Source organism: Protopterus annectens, chromosome 10.part0 (genome assembly GCF_019279795.1).
Source record: "Protopterus annectens isolate FY-2018-M chromosome 10.part0, PAN1.0, whole genome shotgun sequence".
Taxonomy (NCBI): Eukaryota; Metazoa; Chordata; order Ceratodontiformes; family Protopteridae; genus Protopterus; species Protopterus annectens.
The window spans coordinates 1394883374-1394904365 of NC_056744.1; the positions used below are offsets into that span (position 1 = coordinate 1394883374).

Genomic DNA, 20992 nt, shown 5'->3' on the forward strand with positions numbered 1-20992 from the left:
GTCTCAGGTCCCCTGTCTTTTTTGGCACTAAAAGAACCTTGAGTAATTTCCGGATCCGATCTGGTCTGTGGGGACCGGTTGGATGACTCCTTTTCTAGCAGCTTTGAAGCTTCTACGGCTGCAATTTCCCTTTGACTGGGTGGTGGGTCCGGGATTTTTTTGGACGGTGGGGGTGAGCGTGTAAAGGGAATGGTGTAACCTCCGGCAATAATCCGAAGCACCCATCTGTCCTGAGTAATAGACTCCCAGGCTTTTAGGTGCTTGGCAAAATGGCACCCGACTGGCTCCGGAGCAGCACAGCCGGGCAATCCCTCATGGAGTGTGGGAGGCTGAAGAGCCACGAAAGGACTCGCGGTCTCCAGTGTTGCGGGGGCCTCTGCCGCCTCTGGGATGGCGTCTCCCAGAAAAATTTCCCGTCCTCTGCCTCTGGAAGGGAATCTTCCTGCTGTTGAGGAAAGAATTTCTGTGATTTATGGAACCACATCTTCCCTCTACTTGTAGCCATGGGATAAGGCCGAAAGGGAGTGGAAAATCGTCCAGCTACGGCAGATAAAGTCTTTCCCACCTGCTCACAGCGGTAAGAGTGTCTTTTACCTTGGGTCCAAACAAAGAGGACCCATCAAAGGAGAGTCGGCAAAGGAAGACTTGAAGGCCTCCGAAATGACACAAACGGAGCCAGGCTTGTCTCGTAGAGCCACGCCTGTGCCTGCCGCTCTCGCCCTTCGACGCATATGAAATGAGCCTCATGGACGAGTTAGAAATCGAGGTAAGGATAGCCAACTGAGAGCTAACCGACTGGGCTAGCTGCTCAGGTAGGTTACCTGAGAGGAGTCTGAGAGCTCCTTGACCAGATCCCTCTGTAGTCTGGTGAAATGTGCCAAATAATTCAGGGACCTTAGAGTAAAGGCCGCTGAAGTCAGGGTGCGCTTCCGTGCGTCCATGCTCCTAGACTCCTTATTAGGAGGATGAGCGGACGTTGAAGCCTCTGCCACGTCCTGCTGGGTAGCAGATGCCACCACCATGGCATCTACAGCCACGCCTTTTTAAGAACTCCTTCTCGGGTGGGGCAGACAAAAATGTGTTAGGGCGAGAAGGCACTGGTTCCACAGTATCTGGATGTTCCCACGCCCTCCGACAAACCAAATCCAGGAGCTCGTCGAAAGGCGGAGACACCCAGGAGGCGGAGGGCTGAGCCCCGAAGGCCTTGAGGAACACCGACTCATCAGCGGAGGGTTTGAAATTCCAGCCGCCTCGTTTGAGGATCTCTAGAATGTCTGCAAATGAGACCTCATCCGAGGACGACTTTGGGGACCCCTCCGCATCATCAAGATCAGTGTCCGATGTAAGAGACTCATCGGGGGAGTCCACGTGCTTCCTCTTGCACGATCTCTTCCTTGGGGCTCCTCCGAAGACAACTCTGAAAGACCCTCAGGAGGAGGGAACCCCCAGTGGGGTAACCTCAGGCCCCGGGCTCCGCTGCCTAGAGACAGGGGAACTACCAAAGACCCAGTCTCCATGCCCAGGGAAGGTGCCGGTAAAGCCGTAGAGATGGCGAAGAAGATTTGGCCAAGGCACTCCTCATAGCTCTGAAGGCCGGAACCCCAGAATCCTGGGAGGGTCCAGTCTCCGGAGCCATGATAGCAGACGGAAGTCCCGCGGCCGAAGCACCGAGAGGGAGGCTTGGAACCGACAGCATTGGTCCCAAACGTCACCCGGGCCCGGCCGAAGAAGTCAGTGTGCTAAACTCGGACCCGAAGGCCGGGGTTGGAGTAAGGGTCGGAGCCGACCCTAGGATCTCTACTGGCTCCATCAGCACCTGCTCCGACGGAGCCAAAGCGGTCGGAGGAGGAATGGCAATGGAATGGGCTATCGGCTCCGAAGCCAATTGGGTCGGAGCGAAACAAATTTCTGAAAGACTAGGGACTGGAAAAGTCTTTGGAGTACCCTGTCTATGTCCGAATCTGACATCCTTGATGACCTGGAAGAGACCGAACGGGTCCGAATAGGCCTCTCCAATGCCTCCAAGGGACTAGGGGACCGGCTCGAATCGACTCGATAATTATCGGCCGAAGTGTCCAAACCAATTTCCATCGGTGCGAAGAGGCTTGGCGCCGAGGAGGAAGTGTCTGAGCGGACAACCTTCATCGGCTCCAAGATCAGTGGAGCCGATGAAGATGACCCGCCTCTCGAGGCCCCAGCCGTCGGCTCTGAACCCAGAGGAGTCGAGGCTGGAGGCATCGAGGCAGACCGTTCCGCCCTCGGCTCCGAAGTCCGTGGAGCCGAAGGAGAAGCCTGCCTATGTCTTTTGGCGGTCGGTTCCGACGGGCTGGTCGGAGCCGACGCCCTTTTCTTCTTTGCAGAAGAAGGAGAGGAAGCTAAAGCCTCTTCAAATGAGGGTTTAATAAGGCCTTTTAAAATAAGTTTATTTTTCCTCTCTTGGAGGACCCTCGAGGAAACCGCGTGGCACACGCTACAGGACTCCTGCAAATGTTTGGCGCCCAAACAGTACACACAGAGAGAATGGTCATCTGTTACTGACATCTTGAAACTGCACTTAGTGCACTTTTTAAATCCTGAAGGCCTAGGAGCCTGTGACATTATGGCAACCAATTTAGTGACTAGCTAAATCAAACACACTAAATATCACAGAAAAATTCTCTTTTCTTTTCTTTTTGAGAACCGTTTTTTTTTTTTTTTGAGAACCAAAGGCTGTCACAAAATAACTAAAGGGATCCAAAATCCCTAAATAAACGGACTTGAACAACAACGGACTGACAGGGAAGGCCCTTCAACTCAAAGGGACCTCTAGTCAGAAAACAATCACCACACAAATATTAAAACAGAAAATATCCACTCATACACAAAACGAGATAGCTGTTAAAACAGCTTTTGTTGAATTTTAGGAAATTCCTGACAGGAAAGTAAGTGAAGAAAACACTACTTAGCTCAGCCAGCTCGAGACCACGTCTTTGCTTGTTAGCGGCAAACGAGATCTGGGGGACTGGTAGTGGTGCATCCTGGGATATAGTAAGCTCAGCCAATAAGAGACTTCGCTCTTTGGCATAAGCGTGCCGAGTCGGAGCCGAGGATCTGCTCCGAACCCATCAGTCAGAATGTAGGCGAGATAGGATCACATAACATCAAGAAGTTATGTACTCACGATAACGTTCGATGTATGTAATCCATCTCGCCTCACAATCTTACTTGTGGGTTCAGAGCCGGATATCGGCTCTGACTCGGCCAACTTTTCTAGCTCAAAGTCTTTTACTGGCTGGGCTAAGCAGATATCATATGGTGCACTGCTCCATATCCCCAGATCTAGTTTGCTGCAATACTCATTTGTACCCCATGCATACACAACATCCAGATGAAAGAATAAGCCAAGTAAGGGGACTCTGTAGATGGACAACCCAACCTCCAAATCCTCCAGGAAGGGAGAAAGGTGGGAGGGTAAGTAAGAATGTGAGACGAGATGGAATACATACATCGAACGTTATGGTGAGTACATAACTTCTTGATGTTATGTAGTCCTGTCTCGCCTACATTCTTACCCATGGGACAGCGTCCCTAGCACCTACATCCTGGGTGGCTCATAGGAAAATACTCCGGAGAACTGTGGAGCCAAAGGATGAACTGCCCCTAGAAACCATGTCCAATTTGTAATGAGAAAGAATGTGTGAGGAGAAGCCCAAGTAGCTGCAGCACATATATCATCCATTGACAATCTGGCTAGAAAGGGTGTAGATGTAGAAACAGCCCGAGTAGAATGAGCCTTGACCGGAAATGGCAGATCTTTTCCTCCTGCGTGGTAGACGAAAAAGATGCAACTAGATATCCATCTGGATAGGGTGACCTTGGAGACCAGGGACCCCATTTTGTTTTCCGAGAAGGTGACAAAAAGTTAATCAGATTTCCGGATATCTTTTGTCCGGTGTGGATAGAAGCGTAATTGTCTGCGTACATCCAACTGATGAAATCTAAATTCTGCCTTGTTCGAAAAGTGAGGAAAGAACACAGGTAACTCAATGGACTGATTAAGATTAGACACGGAAGCCACTTTAGGAAGAAACGAAGGGTTTGGTCTAAGAGAATCCCTGTCCTTATGGAAGATTAAGTATGGAGGTTTGATGGAGAGGGCTTGAATTTCTGAAACTCGCCTTGCTGAAGTGATTGCTGTTAAGGAGGCCATTTTCCAGGTCAAGAATTTCAATTCACAGGTAGCTGCAGGCTCAAAAGGTGGTAAAGTAAGGGCTTGTAGAACAAAATTGAGATCCCAAGGCATGACTGGTTCAGAGACCGGGGGGACGGAGCAACGGAGTACCCTTCAGGAAAGCCTTGCATAGTCTATGAGCCATGAGACTAGGCTCATTAGCAACATGAAAATTACAGATCGCTGCCAATTGAACTTTGATGGTAGCTAATGCGGAACCCTGATGGAAAAGCATAGACAAAAACTCCAAGACTGAAGCAATTGGAGCTGTGTAAGGATCAATTCCTCGGGTATGCGCCCAGATAGAAAACCTCTTCCATTTGCTACAATAAATCTTCCTAGTACATGGCTTATGAGAGGACGATAATATATGAACCCCTTCTGGTGAGAATTTTTGAAGTCTAACTAACGATGGAAGTGGAGCAGCCAGGCTGTCAACCGGAGGGTCATCAAGGAGGGGTGGAACAGTAAGTTTGGTTGAGGGTCCAGATTCCAAGGAGTGTCCACAATGTATGGTTGAAGAAAAGGGAACCAGACTTGGCAAGGCCAGTGTGGAGCAATCAGAATCATTCTGCCTTCCAAGGATTGCGCTTTCTGAATCACCTTTGACAGCAAAGGAAACAGAGGGAAAGCATAAAGCAGACCGGAGGGCCAGTCATGAACCAGAGCGTCCCTGGGTGACTCCCTCTGTGGGGGGATCAGCGTGAAGTAGCTGCTGCATTTTGCATTGAGGGGACTGGTAAAAAGGTCGCAGCAAGGCTGACCCCATCAGCTGAAGATTTGCTCTGCAACTAGGCAATTCAGGGACCACTCGTAAGGCATCAGAATCGCTCTGCTTAGCCTTTCCGCAATCACGTTGGACTTCCCCGGAATGTGCTTTGCCACCAAAAACCGTTGGGAAGTTACTGCCCACTGCCACACTCGCATGGCCTCTCTGCACAGGGGGTAAGACCTGGTTCCCCCTTGCTTGTTTAGATACCACACTACTGACATGTTGTCCGAGTGTATTGCAATCATCCCTAGAGGTATTACACTCTGAAGTGCCTGCAAAGCAAGTAGCACTGCTCTCATCTCTAGGACGTTTATATGCAGATGTATCTCGTGTTCTTGCCACGTGCCTTGGACTGTCCTGCCAAGATAATGCCCCACCCCACCCCATCTGGGAGGCGTCCGTGGTCACCATGGCAAATGGGATGGGTGGAACAAAGCGCCTTCCCCCGTCCAAATTGTTGGCGCAAAGCCACCAACCGAGGTCCTGCTTGCATCTGTCCATGAGCAAAATGGGGTGAGAAAGTGGAAATCTTTGGAGAGACCATTGGAGAATTCTCATGTGCAATCTTGCTAGGGGGACCAACATAATTGTTGCTGCCATGGTCCCCAGGAGTTGGAGAACCCATCTTGCCTTCGCTTTCCTCAGGGGCATCATCATGTTTATCTATTGTTTTAAGACTCTGATCCTTTCCTGCAGTAAAAATGCTCGCATTCGAATGGTGTCTAATTCTGCTGCAATAAAGGTGACATGCTGCGAGGGCAATAAAACAGATTTTTCCCAATTTAGTGTTATGCCCAACTGGTGACATAGAGTGATGGTAGCGTCCCTGGTTTGAACCAGTTGATGCCTGATGGGGGTGGTAAGGAGCCAGTCATCCAGATATGGAAACACTTGGAATCTCTGACGTCTCAAGTGAGCAGCCACTACCACCATACACTTGGTGAACACCCTGGGGGCTGTGGTGAGACCAAAGGGCAGGGCTCGAAACTAAAAATGACTGGCTCCCAGCCAGAAGCGTAGGTGACTCCTGGATGCCCTGTCCATTTTCACATGGTAGCAAGCATCCTTGAGGTCGATGGAGCACATCCATACCTACTCTCCCAACAATGGGAGAATCGATTGTAGCGTGACCATATGGAACTTGGACTTCTGTACATAGTTGTTCAGTTGACTGAGATCTAATATGGGTCTCGGGTCCCCTGTTCTTTTCGGCACCAAAAAGAATCTTAAGTCCCTAATCCGATTTGGTCTGAGGGGACATGCTGGATGGCTCCTTTTCCTAGCAGCTTTGAAACCTCTGAGGCTGCTTGATCCCTTTGACTGGGTGGAATGTCTGGGATTTTTCTGATTGAAGGGAGGCCTGATGTAAACGGAATGAGATAACCCCCAGAAATTATCCGTAATACCCATCGGTCCTGGGTGATGCTTTCCCAGGCTTCCGGATATAACGAAATTCGACCCCCGACTGGCTCCGGATAAGCACAGCCGGACACTCCCTCAGGAACAAGAGTAAGGAGAGCCGTGAAAGGAATCGTGGTCTCCCAAATTGCGGGGGCCCCCTCTGCCTCTGGGGTGGCATCTCCCTGAATAACCTCCCCCTCCTCTGCCTCTGGAGGGGGACTCACCTTGTGCGGCAGGAAAAAACCTCTGTGATTTCTTGAACCACATCCCCCCCCCCTGCTGGGCCTTGGGGTAAGGCCTAGAAGGAAGGGAAAAATGGACCCCTATGGCAGACAGTGTCTTTCCCTCTTGCTTGCACTTGGTGAGGGTGTCTTTCACTTTGGTCCCGAACAAAGAAGAACCATCAAAGGGGGCATCAGTGAAGGAAGACTTGAAGGCCTCCACAAAGTGACACAGGCACAGCCAGGCTTGCCTTCTAAGGGCAACTCCTGAGCTTGCTGCCCTACTCGCTCCCACGGCTGCATACGAAATGAGCCGCATGGATGAGTTGACAATGGAATTGAGGGTAGACACCTGGACGTTAACCATCTGGGCCACTGCCTCAGGGACATTACCCACAAAAGTATCTCAACGCCTTGAGGAGATCTCTCTGGAGCCGAGTGAAATGAGAAAGGTAGTTCAGTGACCATAAGGTAAAGGTTGCTGATGAGAGGGTATGCTTCCCATACCGGTCCATGATCCTAGACTCCTTGTTAGGAGGATGGACGGAGGAAGAAGACTCTGCTACTTCCTTCTGAGTGGCTGCCGCCACCACCATGGCATCTACCGGGACTCCCTTGGACAGAAACTCCTTAACCTGGGGGGCGGAAAGAAACTTGTTGGGACGCCTGGGCACGGGCTCCACAGAATCAGGGTTTTCCCACACCCTTAGACATATCAGATCAAGGAGCTCGAAGGTTGGGGACACCCAGGAGGTGGAGGGCTGAGCACCAAAAGCCTTAAGTAACACTGACTCCTCCTTGGAAGGGGCTTTGGACGGCCAGTGATCTCTTTGTTTCAGTATCTCCAGGATGTCGGAGAAGGAAACATCATCAGAGGATGACTTGGGGGACCCCTCCGATTCCTCGAGGTCAGTATCAGAGGTGAAAGACTCATCCTGGGAGTCTATGTGCTTCCTCTTGCATGTTTTCTTTCTAGGGGGCTCCTCAGGCATGAACTCTGAGGGGCCCTCAGAACTTTGGGGACCACTCGTGGGGGTATCCCTAGGCCTTGGTGCTCTGCTGTCCATAGATAGGTGGTGATCAGAGGCTCTCACCGGAGTGGTGGGGGACAGAGTGACCGACGAGCCTGATGTATCTGACGATCTGGCCAGTGCAGTCTGCACAGCCTCGAAGGCAGCCCCCCCGAGACCAAGGACCAACCAGTCTCCGAGGCCATGATGGGAGTTGGAGTTCCCAGAGCCGAGGCACCGAGAGGGAGACTTGGAACTGAAATAAGTCCCGAGATGTCCCCCTCGGGCCCGACCGAAGAATCCCGAGTCCCGAAACCAGAGGACGGAGCAGACAGGGTCAGAGCTGGTGTCGGTACCGATGGAGCCAAAGGGGCCATCAGAACCGGCCTAGGAACATCACACGGCGTGGAACACTCCAGCTCCGAAGACAGAGATGCGCTCGGAGGAGGAATGATCAAAGAAGGGGTCGGGACGGACTCCGGAGATGACTGGGCCGGTGCCGAAAATAATTTTGCCAAAGCCGGTGACTGGAGGAGCCTCTGGACCACCCTATCAACATCCACATCCGAAAGGGTCCTGGAGGATTTGGAGGACAGGGAGGGAGATCGAGATCTCCTCTCAGGAGAAACTGGTCTGAGACTGGGTGATCGGCTCCTAAGAGGTTCCAATATAATTGGAGCCGATGCCAGATCCATCAACACCGACACTTCCTGCGGCCCCGAGGACAGTGGAGCCGAGGAGGTTGATGCAATTTTTGAGACTTTCTCCGGAGGCTCCGATGAATTTGACGGAGCCGGAGATCTCTTTCTAGACTTGGAAGATTTTGACTTAGCACTGGGAGACAAATCCACAGTCTCTTCAAAAGAGGGCTTCAAGAGTCCCTTTAAAATCAGCTTATTCATTCTCTCTTGGAGCACTCTAAGACTGAACGCATGGCAAAAACTGCAGGACTCCTGCAGATGAATGGCTCCCAGGCAATAGGCACAAATGGAATGCCCATCGGTGATGTACATTTTGTACCCACATTTAGAGCACTTTTTGAAATCTGAAGGTTTGTGCTCCTTGGAATCTTTGGACATCTTTCACAACACCACCAACAATGCAAAAACAAAAAGTCTGAGAACGCACAGACGCTCAACACCACAAAAAATGCGGGAACCAGTTATAAACAGTGACCGTACCCAGACACTGGAGAAGCAATGTCAAAAACCTCTAATTAAAATGGTTGATGACCACAAGGTAAGGGAACAGACCAAACCTCTAACTTAAACGGTTTAGTGAACAGTACACACACACTAGATAAGCAATCGGAAAAAGGACTAGGTCCTCTCACTGAAAACGGGCCTAGCCCGAGGGAACAGATAGCGGGATACCACAAAAAACAAGCACACGATCACAACCTTAAACAACACTACAGACAATAGCTATGAAAATAGCTTTTTGTTTATGAGCAAAAACTTTTTCAAGACAAGAAAAAAAAAGGTACTTAGCCACAGCCAAGTGAGACCATGTCCGAGCTACACGAGCAGCAAACGAGATCTGGGGATATGGAGCAGTGCACCATGGGATACCTGCTTAGTCCAGCCAATAAAAGACTTCGATCTAGAAAAGTTGACCAAGTCGGAGCTGATATTCGGCTCCGAACCCAAGGGTAAGAATTGTAGGTGAGTTGGGACTACATAAGATCTTATGTTAAGAAGTTTTTAGAAAATAAAAAAACAGTCATATACGTATATATATATATATATATCTATATATATATATATATATATATATATATATATATATATATATATATATATATATACATACACACACACACACACATGTATATATATACATACATATATATATATATATATATATATATATATATTTATATATATATATATATATATATATACATACATATATATATATATATATATATATATATATATATATATACACACACACACACACACACACACACACACACACACACACACAAATATTAAGTTTTATTTATAAATAGACTCATTCAGGTCATTTTACTGTATTTATCATGTTTGCATTTTATTTTGCACACCATTTAAACATTATTTTTGAGCCTGTCTTTTTAAATGGAAGCAAATGTTTTCAGTTAGATATGCTAATGTGTTTGAACAGAGTATTTAAGGTGTTTCAACACTGAAAAATGTATTCTGAAGAAGTCATTGGTAATTTTGACGAAAGCGCAAAATATGTTTTATCTTCTCGGCTCCAGTTCGCCTTCGTGCTTTGTTACTTTATTTGAAGGTCAAGCAAAGTCAGCATTATTTTTATCACTATTCTGACATGATGTGGAGCCTGTGGCCTCTTCTGCAATACATACAGATTCAGGAATCACCCTTTATCTAGCTCATCCTCTAAAAAAGGTAACTCGATAAAATAACTTTCTGCCATTAGGTTTACTGGTATTTTTTGTTTCTCTTCTTCACTAGTTATTTTACTTGCTTTACCCTGGAGTTCATGCTTTTGCTACTGACTGGCTCTCTGCTTTGGTATAGCAAGGGCAAGCATAAATACTGTTCAAATTCCATTTTCCTTCTTTTTTCAGTGAGATTCATCCATTGCTTCCTCAATTTCTACATCTACTTCTTTTACAATCTGAGGGAAGCAGTCATCTTTCCTGTCAGTCTACACTGACTTCTTTTATTATTTTCAGTACGGGAGTCTTTTGGTAAGACTCAATATCGGACTTATCTAGCCTTTTCACCCAGAGCTGAATATTAACTCCTTTTTAGTTATTTTTTTTCTTTTCTGGGGCCATGTATTTCTGGCAATGTACCCAGGAGAGCTTCCTCCCCTACTTTCCAAAGCTCTTTGACTAGGGGAAAGTATTGGCCAGTTATCACATCATATGATAAACCAGGCACCAAAGCTATGTTGTAGTGCTTTTTTATGAAAAGAGTTTACATTTCTACCTGTGTTATATGACACTCCCTTTTGTAAACATGTATACATATATCTCTTCAATTTTCCATTCACTGCGGTTTTGTGCTCACAATTGTATTAAAGTTTTGCACTCATCATAACTATGCATATGTGTTGTCCATTTTCATTTTTCTCAAGGATTGGGTTTCAAATCCAACTTGGCCTCATTTACAAGACACCAACTCAGGAGCTCCTCCCTCTGCCCACAATGCCCCAGTCAACTTGCCATGCTCAGATAAAGTTTGCTGATTTAATAAGGAGTAATAGTCAAAGGAACAATAAAAGTCACACACTGGGGCTCAAACTAGGAACAGAAGTTCCACACTAACTACAAGGTTACCCCAGGAGATCAAATAAAGGGGGAAGGAGGTTGGGGAGTTGAGGAAGAATGAAAATGGACAACACAGATGCATAGTTATGGTGAGTACATAACTAATATCTGATGATGTCCTTTTCATTTGTTCCTCAATGACAGCTACATGAAAAGAGTACTGCAGAACCAGTGGCAGCTCTGCTCCTGAAAGACAAATCCAGTATGTAATGAGCAATATAGGTGTGGGGATTAGACCAGGTAGCTGCTGCACAAATGTCATCAACAGAAGTTATAAACTAAAAGGCAGAAGAGGTAGCCACGGACCTGGTGGAATCTGATTTAGGAGGTCTGGGTAGATACAAACCATGTTGAAAGTAAACAAAGGAAATGCAATCAGTAATTCATTTGTCCAAGGTAATTTCAAAAATGATGAGCCCAGTCTGTTTGGGGAGGAGACAAACAGTTGTTCTAACTTTCTGAAATCTTTTGTTCTGTGGAGATAAAAACATAGTTGCGAATGTACATCTAAAAGATGTATCATATATTCTCCCTTGTAAGCAAAGTTGGGAAAGAGGACTGGCAAATTAATGGTTTGATTAATATTCATTTCACTAGCTACTTTAGGCCAAAAGGATGGATTGGTCCATAAGGTGACCCCCATCTTTGTTAAAAATAAGATAAGGTGATTTAGAAGAGAGAGCCTGGAGCTCAGAAACTCATCTTGCAGACATGATGGCTACCAGAAAAACTGTTTTCCATGATAACCTTTTAAATCAGGCTTAGCTGATGGTTCAAAGGGTTTCTGAGGTAACCCTTGTAGCATGACTGTCAAATCCCATAGAGGCAAAGGATTCCCTCACTGGGGGGGGGGGGGCTAAGCAAGAAGGTATCTTTTGGATAAGACTTGCACAACTTTGTAGAAGCTAGTCAAGAGGCATCTTCACCTGAAAGAAACTTGATAGCTTCCAACTGCACTCTGATAGCAGTAAAACTAGCTCCCTCTTGAAAAACAGATGCTAAAAATTCATGGACCGCAGATATAGGAGTAGTGAAGGGGTCCAATTCTCTCTGAAGAGCCCAAATATAGAAACCTTTCAATTTACTTTTGTAAATCCTTGCAGAGGCCTTGTGGGAAGACAGAAGTAGATGTTGGACTACAGAGGAAAGCTTGGGCTGTCTAGCTATCAGTGAAATTGGAGAAACCATACGGTCAACTTCCGGATGCTCCATCCCAGTGGGATGCGGAAGCAGGATTGGACTAGGGTCCAGTATCCATGAAGGATAAGAAGATGAGAACCAAAGGAAGGGGAACCACACATGAAGAGGCCAAAATGGGGCAATGAAGACAACTGTGATTTTCAACTGCAATGCCTTCTGTAAGAATTGGGAAATCAGAGGTATTGGGGAATAAGCATAAAGGAGACTGGAGGGCCAAACATGGAATAGAGCATCTCTCAGTGACTTCCCCTGGGGGGGTGTTAGGGCAAAAAACCTACTGCACTTGTTGTTGTAGGGCGATGCAAATAGGTTGCAGCAAGGTTGGCCCCAATGACAAAAAATTCTTTCTGCTATTTACTGATTATGAGACCACTTATGAGGTATCAGAGTGGATCTGCTGAGCTTGTCTGCTAGAGCACTGGGCTTCCCTGGAACGTGCATTGCCATAAGAAAGCAGATGGAAAAGATCAACCACTGCCACACTCTCATTGCCTCTCAAGAGGGTCAGATTGGGTTCCCCCCATTTGTTGATGTACTAAACCACAGACATGTTGTCAGTTTGTACTGACATCACCCAAAGAGGAAGAAAGTCTTGGAAGGCCTTAAATGGTAGGTGGACTACTCTCATCTCTTGGACACTGAAGTGTGAAATGGTCTCATCTGGGAACCACATGCTTTGAACCGTCCATTCCAAGAAATGACTCCCCAACTCATTTGGGATACATCCATGGTTATCGTGGCTACTGGGGCGAAACTACAAAAGGACGGCCTAGGAAAACTTCATCCGACTGCATCCATCAACATAGATGATCTTTGCAAACCAGAGTGAGTTTCACTGGAAAGGACAAGGAATGTCCACTGAAGAATGCGTATATAAAACCAGGCCACGGGAACTAAGGTTATGTCAGTTGCCAGTGAGTCTGAGGCCTGAAGAACAAGTCTGTCTGAGGGAGAAGGATGTGCAATAATTTGCTCCAGCTGGTACCTGACTATCCTTATCCAATGAGATTGAAGAGAGACTTACTGTGTTCAGCTGAGCACCTATGAACTCCAGGGTCTAAACAGGCTGAAGATGTGAACTGCAGATGTTGACTGAGATACCTTGTGATTAACACAAGTAGAGCAAGTAGCCCCTGGATTCCTCTAGGAGATGCTTGGTTGGGGCAATGAGGAGACAGTCATCTAGGTAGGGGAACACTCAGAATCCTAGCAGTATCAAGTGAGCTGCTACCACTGTCATAAATTTGTAAAACACTCTAGGGGCTGTGGGAGGACCAATGGGCACGGCTGAAAGTGCAGAAATCTTCCGGACTGTCTGTTCATCTTGATTTGAGAGTATGCATCCTGAAGACTGAGGGAAGACATCAGAATGGACTGAACTGTGACCATTTGGAAATCTGACTTCTTCATAAATTGATTTAGTTTGCTCAGAGCCAGAAATGGTCTCAGGTCCCTGGTTTTCTTGGCACTAAAAGGAATCTTGAGTAAAATCCAAATCCTTTCTGGTCTGGTGGAAACTCCTGGATGACTGTCTTATCTAGCAGCTTTCGAATTTCTTGAGCTGCTGCCTCCCTCTGACTGGGTGGGACATTGGGAAGCCATTTTTTTTTTATGGGGAATTGAGAGATTACTTTTAGGGAACATAGCTAGACATTTCAATCACTAGGTGAGGGAAGTGGGTGTAAATTGTAAACTCATAGGACAGAAAGTTATAAGGACAAAAAATACAAACTTACAGTTAGAGAAAAACACCCAAAAAGCTCTTAGAGATGGCTCCGTATCAGTAACAATATGGAGGCAAATGAGATCTGAGACATAGCAGGTTGACTGGGGAATTATGAGTAGAGGGAGCAGCTAGTGAGTTGGGTTCTGAAAGTCTTGTAAATGCGGTGGACTCAGATCTGAGGTCGGATCTGAAACCCAATCATTGAGGAATGAATGAAAAAGACATCATCAGATATTGTAATTTAATTAGTGTACACTGTAATCATGCTTAGAGACCAGTTGGCATAATGGTTAAGGTCTTTGCCTCCCATGCACAAGGTACAGTGTTTGATCCTGACCTCCGACCAATGCCTGTTTGGAGTTTGCATGTTCTCCCTGTGTCTCTGTGAGGTTCTTCCAAACTCCAAAAATATGCTGAGTTTTTCCATCTCAAACTTACCACTGAATGGAGCTGAGGGTGGCAGCACAGACTCTACATGGTGCCGTATACAGGGAAGAGTTGTAGAGACCAACCGCTTTGGACATCTACTGTGGTGCACAGTATCCTCAAGACAAGAGAACATGGATTACAGACTGCATGTCATGGCAGGGCTAGCCACTTGATGGTGTAAAATATGGCTCTAGGTGATTTGGTCATGTCACCAAAAGGGGCATGGGTAGTTACCGGTGATAAGTGGGTTGAGGACCCAACCTATGCCAGGGAGCCATGCTAATGGTGAGAGGGGTGTATGTGCCCCTATTGGCCAGTGTCTGCCCATCATAAAGCCCAGCAACCCTGGATCAATAAGCTACTGGCCAGCCAGTGTCTAGTTGCCCAGCCTGGGTTACCTGGGATAGCTCTGTTGAGTGAAAGCTGGACATAAAACCAATCAACTTGCCAAACACGAACTGAGAATTGTTATACTTAAATGTAGGTTCACTAACAGGATGCAACTTGGAAGTGGATGACATGATGATATGGAGGAGGCTTCACAGTCTATGTATCCAAGAGATGAGATGGAAGGGCAGTGCAGCAAAGCCACTTGGCCACTACTCAGGAGGGGGACAGGCTAGAAATGGGGTGGGAAATGTGGTGAGAGAGAAGTTTCAGAAGGCAGTGAGAGATATCATCAGAATTAATGACAGACTCATGGCATAGTATTCATGATCTCAACCTATGCCCCACAGCAGGGTTGTGACAGTGAGTAAAAGAGTGCATTCAGACAGCAGCTGCAAGACCTACTGGATAAAGCAAGACAATACAAATTAATGTTGATAATGGGTGACTTGAATGCACATATCAGGACAGACAGAACAGGATATGAGGACTGCCTGGGTCCACATGGATGGGGCAACAGGAATAAAGAAGGAAAAATCATTCTAGACATCTGTCTGGAAAATGACTTGATAGTAGCCAACACATGGTTTATAGAGAGAGAGAGTCACAAGATCATGTACAAAAGTAGCCAACATGCAACTCAGGTAGACTTCCTCTTAGTAAGGAAAAGGCACTGGGGTAGAATCCTTTTTTGCAAAGTCTTCCACAGTGAAACAGTCGGATTACAGCATAAACCACTGGTTGCTACAATCAGCTGCAAGCAGTGGTCAGAGAAGTCTCTAAGGTCAACAGAGACCAGGCTGAGTTCCTGGAAGTTGACTGGAGAGAAAGTACTACAGTTCAAGGAATTACTCAGGGCTCTAGTACCCTAAGAAGAGGAGGAATTAGGTGGAGTTGAAGAAGAATGGCAGGACCTCATAACAGCATGTGTTAGGACTACAGAACAGTTATGTGGTCGAGCCAGGTACGGAAATACGGTATATAAGGAAAGCTGGTGGTGGAATGCAGAAGTCTGGGAAGTAATCAAAATAAAGGAAGAGTGCAAGAAAAAATGGGCGATAGAAAAGACCGACCAGGCTAGGAAGGAATACTGGTTGGCTGACAAAGAAGCTAAGAAAGGCGTTGCAATAGCAAGAATAGAGCATTGGAGGCACTCTACCAACTTCTGGAAAGTGACTCGGTAGGTGGTATAAAGAAACTATAATCAGGTTACAAGGCAAAGATAGAAAGATAAAGAAGATAGTCAGACACCCTTCATAAGGGATGCCAGCAATAACCTGCTCACCAGTCCCACATGACATCAAAGGCAGATAGGAGTATTTCCAGCAGCTTCTGAATGAGGAAAACCCCAAAGAAGCTGTACTGCCCCAGAAAAAGCCTACAACGAGGGAAGAAGAGGCGCCCACCCTAGAAGAAGTAAGAATAGCACTAAGGAAAATGAAGTCAGGGAAAGCAGAGGGCTCAGATGAGGTCACAAAGATGCTGGGTGAGATAGAGGAGAAATGGCTTCTGAGGGTACTCATATCATAGCAGTGTGGAGAGAAAGGTGCATCATAGATGACTGGAGAATAAGTATACTCATGCCAGTATACAAGAACAATGGGGACATCCACAACTGTGGGCACTACAGAGGCATCAAAATCCTATCACATTCCAAGAAAGTTCTGGTGAGGGTGATTAATAAATGGATACGGAGAGTAGTAGAATGGGAGATGAGCAGTTCGGATTCAGATCAGGATGCAGCACAACTGACCCGATGTTTGCAGTGAGACAGATTGTTGAGAAAAAGCAAGAGATGAGGAAAGAGTCCAACTGGGCATTCCTAGATTTGGAGAAAGCATATGACAAGGTCCCAAGAAAGCTGATCTGGGCAGTACAGTGATGGTTTGAAGTCCCAGAAACACTGGTAGAATTAGTGCAGGCTATGTACAAGGACCCAATGACAAGTACAAACAGTGTTCGGCCTCACAGAAGGCTTCCCAGTGGGAGTGAGTGTACACCAGGGTTCAGCTCTGAGCCCACTGCTGTTCATACTGGTGATGGACTACATTAGCAAACAGGTTGGAGGGGACAGATCAACAAAGTTACTGCATGCAGATGATGTGGCATTACAAGCAGACTCTGAGCTAGAACTTCAGCAGACGATAGGAGAATGGAAAGCAAAACTGAAGACACATGGGATGAAACTAAGTACAGACAAGACAATGGTAATGGCAGCAAATTGGGGAAATCAGAAGAAGCTGAGAATTAAGATACAAGGGAAGACAGTGGAACAAGTAAATAGCTTCAAGTATCTGCGAGGGGTGATTGAGGAGAAGGGAAGACTGAATGAAGAGGTCAAAGCTAGAATCAGAGGGGCTGCAGCCAACTGGCATAGTCTCAGGTGTACTCTATGACAGACGAATGCCAAAGAAGCTGAAAAGTAAGGTGTACAAGACAGTAGTGTGACCAGTACTACTGTACAATACAGAAACCTGGGCAGTAAAGGCAGAACAGAGGAAGAAGCTAGAGGTGATGGAAATGAAGTACCTGAGAAGGGTGGTAGGATGCACACTCTGGGACAGACAAAGAAATGAGGACATAGGAGCAGAAGCAAAAGTAGCTCCAATTGCAGAAAAGATCAAAGAGAACACATTACGGTGGTTCTGACATGTGCAGAAAGCAGAAGACAATCTGATGAAGAAGATTTGGAACAGACAGGAAAAAGGTAAGAGGAAACGAGGACGTCCAGCAAAGAGGTGGATGGACTATGTGAAAGAAGATCTGCGACAGTCAGGCATGAGTGTAGAAGAAGGCAGGAGTGTGGCACTGAATTGAAAGAGATGGTGACAGTTAACACGATACCCTGATCCCATGTAGAAAATGTGAAAAATGGGGCTGATGATGATGATGATGATTCATGCTAAGTGAGCCCAGTAACCTTGCATCTCTTTCACCTTCAGCACTCCATAGGCATGTTTTTAGTTACAGCTTGAGGACGGTCATTCACTGTTTTTGTATATAAAGTTGCTATCAACAACTGTGTCATTTTAGGACACTTAAAACAAACCAACACTGATGGTCACATTTTTCTTGGCTTTACCCAAAGAATCATACTTGGGTGAAGGTGTGTTATTAGCTACTGACACATGCAAGTCTAACTTGGTGTTTATAATTTCTGTCAACAAAAAATGTCTTGCTAAAACAACTAGCTGTTCAAAAAACTTAGGGTCAACTATGGAATACTCATTTTCTTAATTTGACAGGGAATTTCTTTTTAAATGTGTCTACAACTAAAATTTCTAGCATTTTAATTATATCGTTTACTTGAGGCCAGATTTTTAAAATGCTCATTACTGCAGCCATTAACATCCTACTGGTCTGCCCATACTGAATGTCCAGAGTAAAACATTAATAGACTGTGCCTCACGTGAAAGCCCAGCCCTTGATAAGTTTCTTGTTTCAGTTTCTGATAGCTGTGTGCCTCTGCATCCTCAACGACCATGTATACTTTGAGCAAGTTCCCAGTAATTATTATGACAGTATCCTGCTCACTTGGCTTGGGGCCAGTTTTCTCTAATCATATATCTCTCAAATGCCACTAAATAGTTCTTTATCTTGTCCTCTGTTCCGAGTTTCCTTAGAGGTGCACTGGGTTCTGGAATTTCCAGTAAGGAGGATGGCTCCTTTATCATCATAGCACTCTATTGTTGTAGACTGAGAAGATGCTGGTCAGTGGTTGCACAACTTTCTTGAACTGCAAAATTCTAACAAAATGCCAGGTAATGTTTTCATAGCCAGTAGGGCACAGCAGCAATTCTTTCAGTACATATACATTATTGACTTTATATGAAAAATTCACCAACAGAAAATTTCTTCAAGGCAACCTTTTTCACTCCAACAAGGATTCCCTCTGTCAGAGCAAATCCATGTATGGTCACAAAGGATTTTATGCTTCTTACAAAGGTCATCAACCAAATAGAAAAAAAAAAAAAAAAGCAATTTTCCAGATAAGTAAGCTTCACTTTTAGCTGCAGAGTTTCAACCAGGAAGCTGCATTCCTTAATGAAGTAGGGGAACAACTCTAGACACAGCAAGTAGCTCAGAAAGTCACATTTATATAAAAACTGTTGTTTTATCCACATTCTCTACCAATATCACATGTAACAGCTCTAACTGAAATAAAGCCAGTCCAAGGAAACAGTTTTTGAGACAAGTAAACCCGGGGTAAAACAAACTACTGTCTTGGTCATAGACAAACATTCAGGCCCATTCACAAGTCTTTCCAGAGTTCTGTTCATGGCTACAATATCCCTGCATACATTTGTTCAAAGCAAACAGTGCTTACAGTCACAAGGCTTCATCCAAAAGGTAGTGGTAAGTTCTACTAGTTTCTTAATGACTTCTTTCCCTGTTCAAATCTCATTAATATCTTGCATACTTCAGTTTTCAGCTTCTAAAATGCTTTCTGTATATCTCTGAATATTCCTTTTTGGTATTTTCACTTAACTCAGAAGTCATGAAACTCATTTCCTCCAGAAGTACTGGCCATTATATACTCCAAGATACACCTGTCCCTCACAGATTGCTATACACTTGTCTCGTTTTTAGGTTACCTGCCTGCTTCATATTTCTCTACTATGTTATGCCGTCTGTTAAAAGCAACACTAGCAAACACAACCCTGCATTAAGGAATGCATTCTCCATGCTCATCAGTCACTGCAGCACTGTGTGTGTGTGTTATAATACACAAAGTACATTGGGAGTAGATGTCTCAATTTCATGCAGTTTATTTGCAATGGTATGGTAAAAAAACAAATGAAAAGCAAACTATATTCTAAATTAAAACACAAAAGTCTTACAGGTTTCCACCTCCAGTCAGTTTTCCAAAGGGAAAGCAGCAGCAGGAACTATGGTTACAACACTAGACTGGAAAACACGCGTTTCATTCTGCCCATCAAATCTTCTGAACCAAAGCTTTCGTATTCTGCTCACCTGCACCACTTTACGCATGTGCTAACGTTACCCCTTCCCTCAACTCCAGTCCTACATATTACCTTACTAAAAATCATTTCCCTAAAAGCAAAACTATAGAAAACAAAAGGACAAAGAACACCCATAACACCAAACAGGCACAACACAATATCCTCCCCATACCGATCCTTTACTCGAACCCTAACTCATGAATATTTGCACATACATACTAATGGCTATAACGCAATCTTGCATATCTTTATAACTACCACTCCTACTTACCTACACTGTATAAAGCTTGAATTCAGCAGTACTAGATTCACACAAATGACCATTAATTCATTTGTGCAGTCATTCTTTTTTACACTCAAAGTTTTCTTACAGCAATCTATATTTATATATACCTATCTGCGTATATACATACATATGTGTGTGTATATATATATATATATATATATATATATATATATACATACATATACATGCATGCATGTATGCATAGCTCAAGACCTTTCAAAGAGCTATCAGTATTATCAAAACCCACTTCTAATGCATGTGCAAAATATAATTCCGGGTTATGATGCTGCCTGAAATTTCCTTCATTCATCAGAAAAGAAATTCATATACAAAGTCTGGGACAAAAACAAGGTGGATATTTTTTTGACAGGAGAACCCCGTATTGTAAGGAAGTAATACGGGACTACAAGGGATGAAAACAGAATTAACAGTAAAAGTAGCTTAGCACTGAGCATCTTAGGATAAAGACCATGTCCACCCAAAGCACTACTCTGAGATGTTAACTTCTCAGCAAGGGGTTAATATAAATAAAGCAGCACGAAGATATGCCAGGTAAATAACAGATCCACTCAATCTGTATCAGCTCAATTTCAAAAAGTAATTTTCATGCTGTATTTGTTATGATCTTGTATACCAAACAGCATCTGGTATAATTTCTGGGATTTTCCACACTTGGGAATGGATACACTTCAGTGTCAATGCAAACTGTCATGGCATGCATCAGCTACATAAATGAACATATCATATTCTTCTGCCAAGCTCAACCCTTTGCCACTAGTGAGCACCCACCTGAAACCAAAAACATAAGTACACTTGCAACTGCTATTATCATAACAGTAGAGATTAGAGAAGCCAGTGTAATAGTAAATCATAGTATATGAGTTTTATACTCATGTAAATGGTGTCAAATCCTAGCCAGACGATAAAAATTTAGTGAATTCCTCCTTCCATGTAGCTAGCAACTCAGGTCTAATAGTAAAATATACTGAAGTAGTTGTGTATGGCTTCCCATATATCTTGCACTGCTGCAAGTACTCTTTGGTTCTTCAAGGCAGAATTCTCCCACAGAGAAAGAGAGATGTGGTAGGTAAACAGTCCTT

General features: G+C 45.0%; 1 protein-coding gene across 2 annotated transcripts in view; it reads right to left on the reverse strand.

Annotated features, from left to right (window-relative positions):
- Positions 1–20992, reverse strand: part of ODF2L (outer dense fiber of sperm tails 2 like) — a 2421058-nt gene that overhangs the window by 1085896 nt on the left and 1314170 nt on the right. The gene's annotated exons all lie outside the window — the stretch shown is intronic.